The sequence below is a fragment of the Triticum urartu genome, chromosome 3A (assembly GCF_056163025.1).
Source record: "Triticum urartu cultivar PI428250 chromosome 3A, HENAU_Tu73, whole genome shotgun sequence".
Classification (NCBI taxonomy): Eukaryota; Viridiplantae; Streptophyta; class Magnoliopsida; order Poales; family Poaceae; genus Triticum; species Triticum urartu.
The window spans coordinates 654,671,830-654,684,304 of record NC_141875.1 but is presented as its reverse complement, the minus strand read 5'-3'; the positions used below and the strand labels follow the sequence as shown (position 1 = coordinate 654,684,304).

Sequence of the window (12,475 nt, the reverse complement as noted above, 5' to 3'; positions counted from 1 at the left end):
AGAGCATCTCCAACAAGATAAACTACTCATACAAATGCATCTTGATGTGTGCAATGCATGGGCATTTTGATAGTTCTAAAAACCTTTCCATCATTTGCCACACTACTGGTTGCAGATGAAAAACCTACCCAAGCATAGCGCGATACAGGAGCGACGCACAATTACAAGTTGATATTCTGTTGGATAATGGAGGCTAGAACCAATTACTTTTACGGGAACAATAGCACCCAGGAAATTTGAAGGGTAGGTATGAACAAAACTGGAACTGCACATGTACTGTTAAGTGATTCAATACACACATTACCAATCGAGGAGGAGAACGATGGTCGCGGCGGCCTCTGTGAGTCATGGTCGGCAACGGGAGTCAGTTCATTGTCCACGACGGTGGTACTTCTGCGCTTGGCGTCGGCTCCCGGGAAGCAGATCCGAGACCATGGAAGACGATGCCGGGGAAGAGGCTCCGCATACGACAACGACGGTGGACCGGCTCCAGTGCGGCGTATGAGCTCGTCGATGAGGCAGATGCGCTACGGTGGACGAGAGCGCCGATGTAAAGGGGAGGAGCACGAAGGCTGCGGTGCCGTGGAGAAGTCTATTTTGCGGTGGGGATAGAAATTGGGGAGTATTCAGGTGTACTACTCTGGGTGCCGGGGTGGGGTTGGCTGGGTAGGGTGAACCTGAAGTTACGAAAACAGCCCCCTACCAAGCGTCATCCGTAGGCCTGTTCCGAAGGCTATGATGGTAACTTCCCACTGCTCGAATCAGGGTCGCGGGAGATTTTCCCGCCGACCTCAAAATTTTGTGACACTGGACTCCCCGTGTGGCGTGTTGAGTGATTCGGCTAAGCAACTAGCGAGTAGTAGTAACTAACTCTGCATATTAGGTTTGACCGAAGTCAAAAATTCCTAAAGTTCGACCAAGTTTATAGAAAAATATAAACATTTACCATAAAAATTATGTATGATGTGAAAGTACATTCAATAATGAATCTAATGGTATTTATTTGTTATTGTATATGTTAATATTTTTTGTTATAAGCTTTCTGAGAGTTTACAAAACTTGACTTTGACCAATGCTAATACGTGGACTTAAATAAAATAGGAGGGAGTACACATTTGTTTTCTTAGTTTGTAGTGAACTAATCATTTGTTGAAATTGTAAATAAATATATTAGGCTATTGACTTCGAATGTAATGGTCTATACAATTCAATAGTTACAATCATTGTCGAATCCCAAGATGTATACAAGGTCTATAGTACTTCACAACATGCTCAAACTCACATAATCCCAGTCAAATGAGAATCTAAATGAATTTCATAGTTATTACCTTGTAGGATGCAACAAAAACAACCATAACTCTACATCAGCCATTATAGAAACAACATTTTGACATATCCCAATGTGTGAATGAAACGTGTAGAGAGAGCTTTTGAAGATGGAGCAGATAGGGCGGGAAAGATTGTATGCATGTGGACGAGAGAGTAGGAGACAAACCTAACGAGATAGAGAGAGAGAGATAGAGAGAGAAAGAGAGAGGAAGAAGTTAGGTCTGTGAGAAAGATGCATACATGTAATATACATGAGATGCGTGTGCATCTGGATTCTGTATACATGGAATGAGAAGAGACAACATGTTTGATGAGAGAGCAGGAAAACATGGATGAGAGGGGAAGGATCTCGTGGGTTGAGGGATTGACAATTTTGTGCGAGGGAGAGAGGGATTGGTAATTTTGTGCAAGAGAGAGAGAGAGGGTGGGGAATGAGTCAGTCAGCCGTCATCACATCACCCTGCTTCCAAATGACCCCGCATTCTCTAGCGTGGTGTGGTCGCCGTCTTCGATCTGCTCGTCGCCCTCTTTGAAGAGTGAGGTGTTGTGCATGTTGGGGTGCAAAGAAGCACAAGCGAGAGTGGTCGCCGTATAACCTTGGATGGGGATGAAATGTGTGCTCAGGGGAGTGTGCGTGTGTGTGTGTTGTGCTGCGTGTGTCTCTGTGTGTGTGTGTGTGTGTGTGTCAGATATTGAGAGAAAACAAACCTAAGGAGATAAATGGGTATTCACGAAGAGATTGTGCGGGCCTTGAGGTGTGCAGGGGCTGGGTGAGGGTGTCAAAATGTGAGCGTTGATGCATGTGTTGCATGCGACCGTGCGAGGGACGGACGAATCGAGAGAGATGGTTGTTGTGTTGCGGGTGCTCCTCTCTCTGTCTCTCTCTCCCTCCCTCTCTCTCTCTCACTCACACACACACACAAGTAAACTAGAAGACCGTTCTCTCATGTATACACAATGTATCGGCATCTGTCTATGTCTCACTCATGCACGATCATTTGCACATTCACACCTCTCTATGTATGTATCACACGCACACCGTTTCCACATTGCCCTTCCGCCAAAACACACATATGGACACATACACACGTTCTCTGTCAGTCACACACACAAAATCAGTATTAAAAAAACTAGGGCGCACCTAGAACGTCCAAATCCAAATAAACACGAACTGGAGCTAAATTCAAATATATGGAAATATTGCAGCGTCAAGAACTTTCACAGGAAAAAAAGTTGAGTAATATTCGAGGATTGTTTTCACACACACAAAAAGGTTCGGTGGATGTCCTTCGAGCGCGACATGGTGACGCATCGTTCAATCGACTGCGCGGCCGCGGTTCACGCGCTTGCACAGGATTCCGTATCGTGGTCGTGGTACTAAGGCTGGTCACAATGGGCAAGAACATAAGCTAGTAACTAATAAAAGCGCTGCCTAAGTCTAATGTTTACATGTACTAGTACGGTTTTCTTTTAAGTTTGAGCAACCTTATATATAAAACTAAAGTAAGCTCCCACACGCACAATCATCAATATGCCGCCGCCGCCGTTGCGCATGCCAGCGCTCGCCTGCTCCGGCCAACAATTTCTCGCCCATCACCGCCGTGTCGCCGCCATCCCTGTGCCATGAAGCCGAAGGCTCGCCCGCTCACGTCGTCTGCAGTCCCTCCTCGCGATGCTGCCGCACTGCCAAGCACGCGAGCAGCTAGTGGAGCCGCGTCTATGCACGCAACATACGAAGAGGAGGACGAGCGCGTGCTCCAGCACGCCGGCGAGGAGGAACTAGCGTGTCATTGTCGTCTCCGCCCGCGCGGAGGAGGCGCGCATGTTGACTGTCGCGGCGGAAGCCGGTCGCACGCGCGTCAAGCCCACAAACCGGGTGCGGACGCGGAATCTACCTTGGAGACCTTGAATGCCACGTGGATCCTCCAATCTGAAGGAGCAATTTGGGTCAGTCGACTCATGAGTGCCGTTTGATGCAACATGGATGGCTAGAAGGGCTTCTTCCACCTATTCTGCCGTCTTCTTCCTTCGCTCTGTCGAACTTCTTTCACAAATCGACTAAAGGTGCTGGATGTGACACCCCAAAGTTTTGGCCTTGTATTATTAAATTAAAATCATTGCCAGGAATTAAAACTTTGATTTTTTTGGACTCCCTTTTGATTTTTTTAAACATTTCCTTTCTTATTATCATGGAGTTGTTCCCTAAAGTGAAAAACTTTCAAATATGTTATTGGACTTGTTTAACCTCTCAAGAAAAACTTTCCTTTTATCAGTATAACTAATTACATAATTAAATTGCTTGAACTTTATTTTCTTGAAAAATGGTTTTTCAAGGTTATATGGCCATATTTGAACTACAACCATTTGATAAATTCACCTAAAATTCCAACAAAAATTTGGAGATGTCATGTGATGTTTTTAAATCACTTTTATACAAAAATATCTCTTATTCATGAAATATTTTGAGCTCTACAATCAATTTTTCTTCTCTGGTCCAGAGTGCAATTTGTACTACAACCCATTTATATAATTCTTTCTAGCCTCCACCAAAACTATGGGATATTGGTAGTAGCATATGATTCAACCTTATGCAAAAACCCAATGATGTTATTTGAAAAATTTGAGTGAATCAACCTCATTTCCATTCTGGTCCAGCCTTGTGATTTCTACTACAACCCTATTTAATTTTGCTCCAATGATCTTGTGCTTTCTCCTACTTGTAGACAGCCCTACCAAACCCCTAAGTCCAGGAGCATGCACCCATTGGCATATTTTTGGTTCATGAAATAATGTCATTTATTTCCTGTCCAGAATAGAAGTTTTGCAAAACTTGCACTAGCAAGTTTCTCCTTTTGTCCAAATGACCTCACCACTCTCTCTTGCATCTAAGGAGACCCTGATCTAGAGAATTTGGCCCCTCCAAGAAAAGCCTAGGCGCCTGTGGCATTTTGTCAAACACCTGGAGAGCATGGCCAGATTTGACATGATCTTGTATTTGCATTGTGAACTTGGTCTCCTAACCTAACCACCTTGTCCCTTGATCGCCCCACTATCCCTAACCTAGCCCTGTTTCTCGCCAGCCTCTCCCGCGACCTCTAGCGTGCTCTGGCATTGTGTCGAGCACATCCCGTGCGTGCCCAGAACGCGAGCAGAGCGTGCGTTTGGCACGCGTTTTGCACGTGCCGCGCCCGAGCCGACGCGTCGCGCCCCTGGCCTTGCCACCACTGCAGATCCACGCCACGCACGTCCCTCCTCACCGCAACACGCCAAGCAGTCCCTTGCCACGCCTCGGCAGGCCAAGAGCTAGCCGCCGCAGCCGCCCGGCAGCCTCTGCACTGGTCGGCGCCGCCCGAGCCACTCCCGCTCGCCAGCTCGCCCCTGGAGCAGTGCCCACTCGTCCGCTAGCTCCTGTCGTCATCCCCAGCCACGCCACGTCGTCCTCCAAGCTACAGAGAGGCGGTTCGCCGGCATCCTCATGCACCGCCGCAGAACCGACCTCGACGAGCTATAAAAGGAGGCCCTCGAGCTTCCCCGAGCACGCAGGCAACCTCAGGCCACCCCAATGGCACTCCCCTAGCTCGCATTCGACCCGGGGAGGCCTCCTTCCTCATCTCCGACAACTCCTGCCGCCGGCACCACCCCGGCCAATCCGGCACCTATAGTACCTCCCCCTCTCCACTCTCTCCACCAGGAGCCTTCTCTTCCTCCCGCGAACACTTTCCCCTGCTCGATTTTGATCGGGAACCACCGCAGCCCCAAACTCACTCTGCTCCCGAAGCCCCCTCCGCCGCGAAGCTCACCGCCAACGACCCTTTCCACCCCCGTCTACCCAGCGACCACCGGAAGGACCGCCTCGGTCTTGCGGATCCATCCAGACCCTCTGGAACCCGCGGGGAGCCGCCGTTCGCCGGCGACGATCACCGTTGCCTCGCCTCCGTTCGGGCAGAGGAAGAGGAGGGAGGGATAGACTGGTCAAACCTAACCAGTGGGCCCCCTGGACCCACTATCAGCGACCCCGCGCCTGTCCACGTGGGATTAAGTGAAAGCGTATGATTCCCCAGTACGTTTTCTCTGCACCGAAGGCGTAATCTCTTTTGAAACGTTTTCTTTTTCCTGATTTTATTAAAAACAGATTTTGACCACAACTTTGATGGCCAATAACTTTTTAAATATAACTCCAAATGAATTGATTCTTTTTCCTACATCTCTCAAATTCTGTCTAGTTTATTTTAAGATTTATTTGAAAATTTTCCAAAAAACTTTTTTGTACTATTTTTGAAATATGTGTTATTTGCATATTTTTGGAAATAGGATTTTTGGGAGAGAAGGAAGCTTTCAAAAATTTTGGAGAGCACCCCCACCTCTCCACACCATTAAAGGCAAGCATTCTGAACCCAAGAATAATATTTTTGGTGTGTTAGTTGACACGTTTATAACACCACCTGATATCGGAGAGCTTGTTATTTCATGTGATATGATCATTTGCATGAGGCATATTAGTGATTTCCTTGCTGTTGAAAATGAATATACTTGTGATGGTAAACACCCTCATGTGCCTTGCATGCATGCCGGAAGGGAATCCGGGAAAGCCTCTGCCATGGGTAGGAGTGAGCTTGTCGCTGGTCCCCGTCGGGACGGTTATGTCCGGTATGGCATGGTAAGGTATATAGAGTGGTGATTTGTTGGTTGAAATATATTTGTTATACATGTCATGCAGGGAATTTATAAAACTCCTGAGTCGACCGTAGACCGAGTCTTGTTCCAGTAACCCCCATACTTGCCTCGTACTACCACTTGTCCCTGCCGCAGGTAGGGTACGGTTCAGTAAGTCGTCAACCCCTTTCAAGCACACACCATACAGAGAGGCCATGGTGGAAGATACCGGTTGTAGCTGGTAGGCAGGCCATCTGGTCCAGGGCATGGGTGTTTCCGGTTGGGACCGAGAGGGGAGGCCACCCCTTAGAGCGCGCGATATAAATTTGATCCCATGATACGCGAGGTTGTAGCCTCCCCACTTAGAGTTTTGCTTAACAAGTGCCGTGGGTGATTCCAGACACCGATGAGTTAAGCTGGTGTGTGCAAGTTAGGCGTGTTTTCAACTAAAAGGCCGTAGACGGAATTAGTCCCGATGGACTAAAGGAATCCGTTACTCGTGGGTAAAGAGTACACCCTCTGCAGAGATTAAAACCTATTCGAATAGCCGTGTCCATGGTTAAGGATTACAGTCTGGGATGGGTCAAGTGTTGGTCTTAGTGTCGGTCTTCGGAGGAGATATTGTTAAACCAAACTTGGATACCGACTAGTTACTTGTGAGGACCATGATTATTATTTTGTGATGGACTAACCCGTTACATTATTTGTATCCCTGGGATGGTTCTACCTCCTGGATATTCATTGTGATCATTTCTTTTAAAGCCCTTTATGTGGTGTCGCTCGGACGCCCGACCGTGGCATTTCTTTTAAAGCCCTTTATATGGTGTCGCTCAGACGTCCGACTGTGGCATTTCTTTTAAAGCCCTTTATGTGGTGTCGCTCAGACGCCAGACTGTGGCATTTCTTTTAGAGCCCTTTATGTGGTGTCGCTCGGACGCCCGACTGTGGCATTTCTTTTAAAGCCCTTTATGTGGTGTCGCTCAGACGCCCGACTGTGGCATTTCTTTTAAAGCCCTTTATGTGGTGTCGCTCAGACGCCCGACTGTGGCATTTCTTTTAAAGCCCTTTATGTGGTGTCGCTCAGACGCCCGATTGTGGTATTTCTTTAAAAGCCCTTTATGTGGTGTCACTCGGACGCCCGACTGTGGCATTTCTTTTAAAGCCCTTTATGTGGTGTCGCTCAGACGCCCGACTGTGGCATTTCTTTTAAAGCCCTATATGTGGTGTCGCTCGGACGCCTGACTGTGGCATTTCTTTTAAAGCCCTTTATGTGGTGTCACTCAGACGCCCGACTGTGGCATTTCTTTTAAAGCCCTTTATGTGGTGTCGCTCAGACGCCCGACTATGGCATTTCTTTTAGAGCCCTTCATGTGGTGTCGCTCGGACGCCCGACTATGGCATTTCTTTTAAAGCCCTTTATGTGGTGTCGCTCAGACGCCCGACTGTGGCATTTCTTTTAAAGCCCTTTATGTGGTGTCGCTCAGACGCCCGACTATGGCATTTCTTTTAAAGCCCTTTATGTGGTGTCGCTCAGACGCCCGGCTGTGGCATTTCTTTTAAAGCCCTTTATGTGGTGTCGCTCAGACGCTCGACTGTGGCATTTCTTTTAAAGCCCTTTATGTGGTGTCGCTCAGACGCCCGACTGTGGCATTTCTTTTAAAGCCCTTTATGTGGTGTCGCTCAGACGCCCGACTGTGGCATTTCTTTTAGAGCCCTTTATGTGGTGTCGCTCGGACGCCCGACTGTGGCATTTCTTTTAAAGCCCTTTATGTGGTGTCGCTCCGACGCCCGACTGTGGCATTTCTTTTAAAGCCCTTTATGTGGTGTCGCTCAGACGCTCGACTGTGGCATTTCTTTTAAAGCCCTTTATGTGGTGTCGCTCAGATGCCCGACTGTGGGATTTCTTTTAAAGCCCTTTATGTGGTGTCGCTCAGACGCCCGACTGTGGCATTTCTTTTAAAGCCCTTTATGTGGTGTCGCTCAGACGCCCGACTGTGGCATTTCTTTTAAAAGCCCTTTATGTGGTGTCACTCAGACGCCCGACTGCGGCATTTTATTCCCACTCTATTACTGCTTATTCATGTTGCATGAAAATAACCTGCTTGCATGCATAAAAGATGTTTTATTTATGACCGACGATGTGAACATAGAATTTTTTTTAGTGCATGATTATCAATTATATTATACCTGTGTTCTTAATGTTTGCGAGTACATTCAAAGTACTCACTGGCTTGTCCCTGGCTATTGTCTTGGCCAGATTTCTGCTTGGAGAGGAGCGTTGCGGTGACAGCCCCAGAAATTAAGCAATGGTGATAGTAGCCTCGCGAAGATAGGAGTTATCCTGGTCAGCTGTTCCTGTGGGAAATGGAGTCCCATAGACACTGATGTCTCACAAACCGCTTCCGCCATCGACCACTAGAAACCCAATTGTTGTACTCACAGGCCAGAATGGTCTTGTACTACATATGTTGTATTTTGCTTGGAATTTCTGTATCAAGTTGGAGCCTCATCAGCTAACAGTAATCTTGGGGCTGATGAGCACGACGGTCTTTTTCTGGAATTTAAAACCCGGAAAATCCAGTCGTGTCAGACTTGGTATCAGAGCTAGGCTGACCATTGGCTAATCCTATCTTAGCCGGGTCTATAAACTTAGGCAAACCAACCCACCAAACCATAACCAAACCCCAGCCAAGCTTCTCGTGCAAGATAGCCACACAGTGACCCAACACCTTTTGGCAGTTGGTGCCCAACCTATCAACCTAACCTGTCGCTCATGCGCTAGTGATCGAATCTTAAATAGTCCTTTCTCGCAAGCGTGCAAAGGAAGACTCCGTCCCCTTTTTCTTGTAAAAAGGGGCACGCTAGCCCCAACACAGCACAGGACAGCCTCTACCCCAAACCAAGCTACAATGCCTGGCCCTGTCGTACACAATGAGACCACAACAACCAACCTTGGAGGCTTTGTGACCATACTCGCAAACCTCACCCGTCGTGCCTATGCGTTAGAAGAGCCCCCAGAATATGTTGTGTACCAAGGACCCATGAGCGGTGAGAACCGTCAATTCTGGGCCACTGTACACATCTACGGTAGGGGTCTATAGCCCGAGCGCCCCTACAGGTTTACCAGAAGAACAACTTCCTTTGAGCTTCAAGCCATCCAACTAGCTGCTCGAGAGGCTATAGTTCATCTCCGGCACTTGTCACCCAGAGTTAACTGTCGCTCGTTCCACTACTACCCCAGACGTGAAGCGTATGGTAGACCACCCCAAGTTGCCAACGGAGATCACAAGACGGATCCTGCATTGTTGCACCTAGTGCGCTATGTAAGTGCACTAGAGGAACTGTGCGATCAAATCACTATTGATCTAATCGCAGCTCATGGAGAGCTGGTTCGTCGAGCCCCGGCGAGAGAAGAAAACGAGCCCAACGCCGACAACCAAGTCATGCTGTTTGGACACCCGATCGAGTCCCTGAGGCCTGCCCCAGCCATAGGCCAAGGTGCTGCGATAACCCCAGAGGTGCTTCGTCGCATATTGGGAGCACACTCCAACGGGATTGTGGCCAACAATCCCCAAGATGGTCCTCATCGCTACCCCGAGCCTGCAGCCCCTCAACCCACTCCAGCTAATTCTGACGACGAGACCTATGGAGTAGCCTCAAGGCACGCCCGCTTGGATGTAAACGAGGTAGACTAAGTCACCCGAGTCGTATCGAGTCCCAGTGTACCCTCGCTTTGTAATTGTGTGGCATTGTAATTAAAGGCCGCCTGTTATCGTTCCTCTATTTTTAATAGTAACCTTGCCTGGATATGCCAGTATGCAGTATAAGATATCTATCCCGGACGAAGTTACCAAGAATCACCCGTCAACCCCACAGTAACACATCACTATAGTGAAATGTGTGAATCTGTGGCTTGACCCCGACCCTTGGAGCAGGGCTGAAAATTTTTCTTTATCATTCACCTCGGTAAAAATGACCCAGCTCCAGTGCTATAAAAAGGCCACCGCGTGACCTTGCCAAGCACCTCTCACCTTGTGCACCACCCTCACAACCATTTCCTAGCCATGCCGAGCCCTAGCATTTATCTGAGAACCCTAGATGCAACCCCGGGTAGTTTTGTCAAGATATTGCGGGATTTTACCTGCAGTACCATGGGCGCTACCCAGCCAACCCAGTACGAGCTGTTCAAATCAAGAATTACCCCTTCCACCTCGAGATATTGGGCAGCAGTACACATCCCTCCCGTAAACTCAAACCAAGATCCAAAGGAAGTCTCCTTCATGGGGAAATCTATGCCAACCCCACATATGGCCATAGAAGCTGTTGCATACGAAGCGCTTGCTCGCCTTCGATTCGCGGTACCCTATGCCAGCGAACGAGGGTATTATTACTTTCCGAGCCGTGCAGCACCCGGAGGAGTGACATCTTTTCCCGGTGGACGCATTGAGAGAGACCTAGTCCTGGCCAACCTTGTCCAGTACGTCATCGCTCAAGAGCGTTTAACCCAACGTATGATGGGTTATCTCCAGAGCCTCGCAGATTTAAATCCTCAGATCGCCATCGGCAGAGCACTAAGGCCCGACCAGGAGAGACACGTACATCGACTGGTCAATCCACTTCCCCCAATAGAAGAGGAGTGTATCCCAGTACCAGAGACGTTTTCTAGGGACCCCGTCCAGTTACCGTTTCCATTTTAGAACATCACTGTGGTGTTCATTATTGCAACATTTATTTATGTGTGTGACTTATGCGTGATACCCTGAGTTTGTACGACAAGTCAATTATTTGGCTTCTACTAATGGGTATAGTTTTGTTGTGGTTTATACTCCTTTAAATTAACTGTTTTTCCCTCGCAAAATTCTGGAGTGAGATTTCTTTTCCCTGAGTTGCTACATCTACACTTTCTCACGGCGTGGATTTATTAATTTCACACAGCACCACGGCAGCAGACTCACAACCATAATCATTCGGACACATACACTGTTTGCAAAACTTTGAAACAGTGTTGCATCCAGCTAATCACCCCCTAACAACGGTTAGCACCCGGCACACCCCACCTACTCCTCGTGATCACCACCACCGCGGAGAGCCAACACCCGAGCAGCAGCGTTGCGACGATCGTCGAGGATCATCGCGCACAGGAGCACGGAGAGCCCCAGCAGTGTCGCCAGCCCTCCGCATATCAGGATCGCAAACCAATCCGGCATCGCCTCCGCCATTAGAGCCTAACCCGAGCTTTTGTAAGAAGTAATAGAGGAAGAAGGAGGAGGAGAAGTGAGTCCAAGTGTGAGGAAGAAGAGAGAGGCACCCCGGGCGTTTTATAGCTCGAGCTCGGTGTACGGTGGGCGAAGTCCACCAACGCCGCTCGTCGCCGATCGCCGGTGCTTGGAGGCGAATCCGCAAGCAGTGCCGACAGCGCGCTGGCCCGCGAGGTGAGTGCACGCTGCACCGGCAGCTAGCACGCCGTGCACTACCACGGTACGGCCTAGATGCCCTACGCGCTAGGCGTCGCCGGTGGAGAAAACGCGCGGGAGAGAGGAAGAAGAGAGAACCAGAGGGAGAAGAAGAGGCTAACAATGGGCCCCGGGTCCACCTGTCGGCCAGAGAGAGCACTATGCTCTCAGTTACGACCAGCGTATTTTTAAATTTAGAAGTTATTCTAAATTTATATCCAGCGTAGAAATCTCACGTTTTTGTCCCGAACCGTAGATTTTTCCACGCAGCACCAGTATTCACACTGTGGTTTTTCACCACTTATTGCCCTCTCACTGTAGCCACATTTTTACTGCTCATTGTTCTTCTTAAAACAGCTTTTAACAAATCTCGAGGACGAGATTTTTCTTAAGGGGGGTAGTGTTGTGACACCCCAAAATTTTGGCCTTGTTTTATTAAATTAAAATCATTGCCAGGAATTAAAACTTTGATTTTTTTTGGACTCCCTTTTGATTTTTTTTAAACATTTCCTTTCTTATTATCATGGAGTTGTTCCCTAAAGTGAAAAACTTTCAAATATGTTATTGGACTTGTTTAACCTCTCAAGAAAAACTTTCCTCTTATCAGTATAACTAATTACATAATTAAATTGCTTGAACTTTATTTTCTTGAAAAATGGTTTTTCAAGGTTATATGGCCATATTTGAACTACAACCATTTGATAAATTCACCTAAAATTCCAACAAAATTTTGGAGATGTCATGTGATGTTTTTAAATCACTTTTATACAAAAATATCTCTTATTCATGAAATATTTTGAGCTCTACACTCAATTTTTCTTCTCTGGTCCAGAGTGCAATTTGTACTACAACCCATTTATATAATTCTTTCTAGCCTCCACCAAAATTATGGGATATTGGTAGTAGCATATGATTCAACCTTATGCAAAAACCCAATGATGTTATTTGAAAAATTTGAGTGAATCAACCTCATTTCCATTCTGGTCCAGCCTTGTGATTTCTACTACAACCCTATTTAATTTTGCTCCAATGATCTTGTG

General features: G+C 47.6%; 1 pseudogene; it reads left to right on the top strand.

Annotated features, from left to right (window-relative positions):
- Positions 1-12,475, top strand: part of LOC147981117 (uncharacterized) — a 164,423-nt pseudogene that overhangs the window by 66,447 nt on the left and 85,501 nt on the right.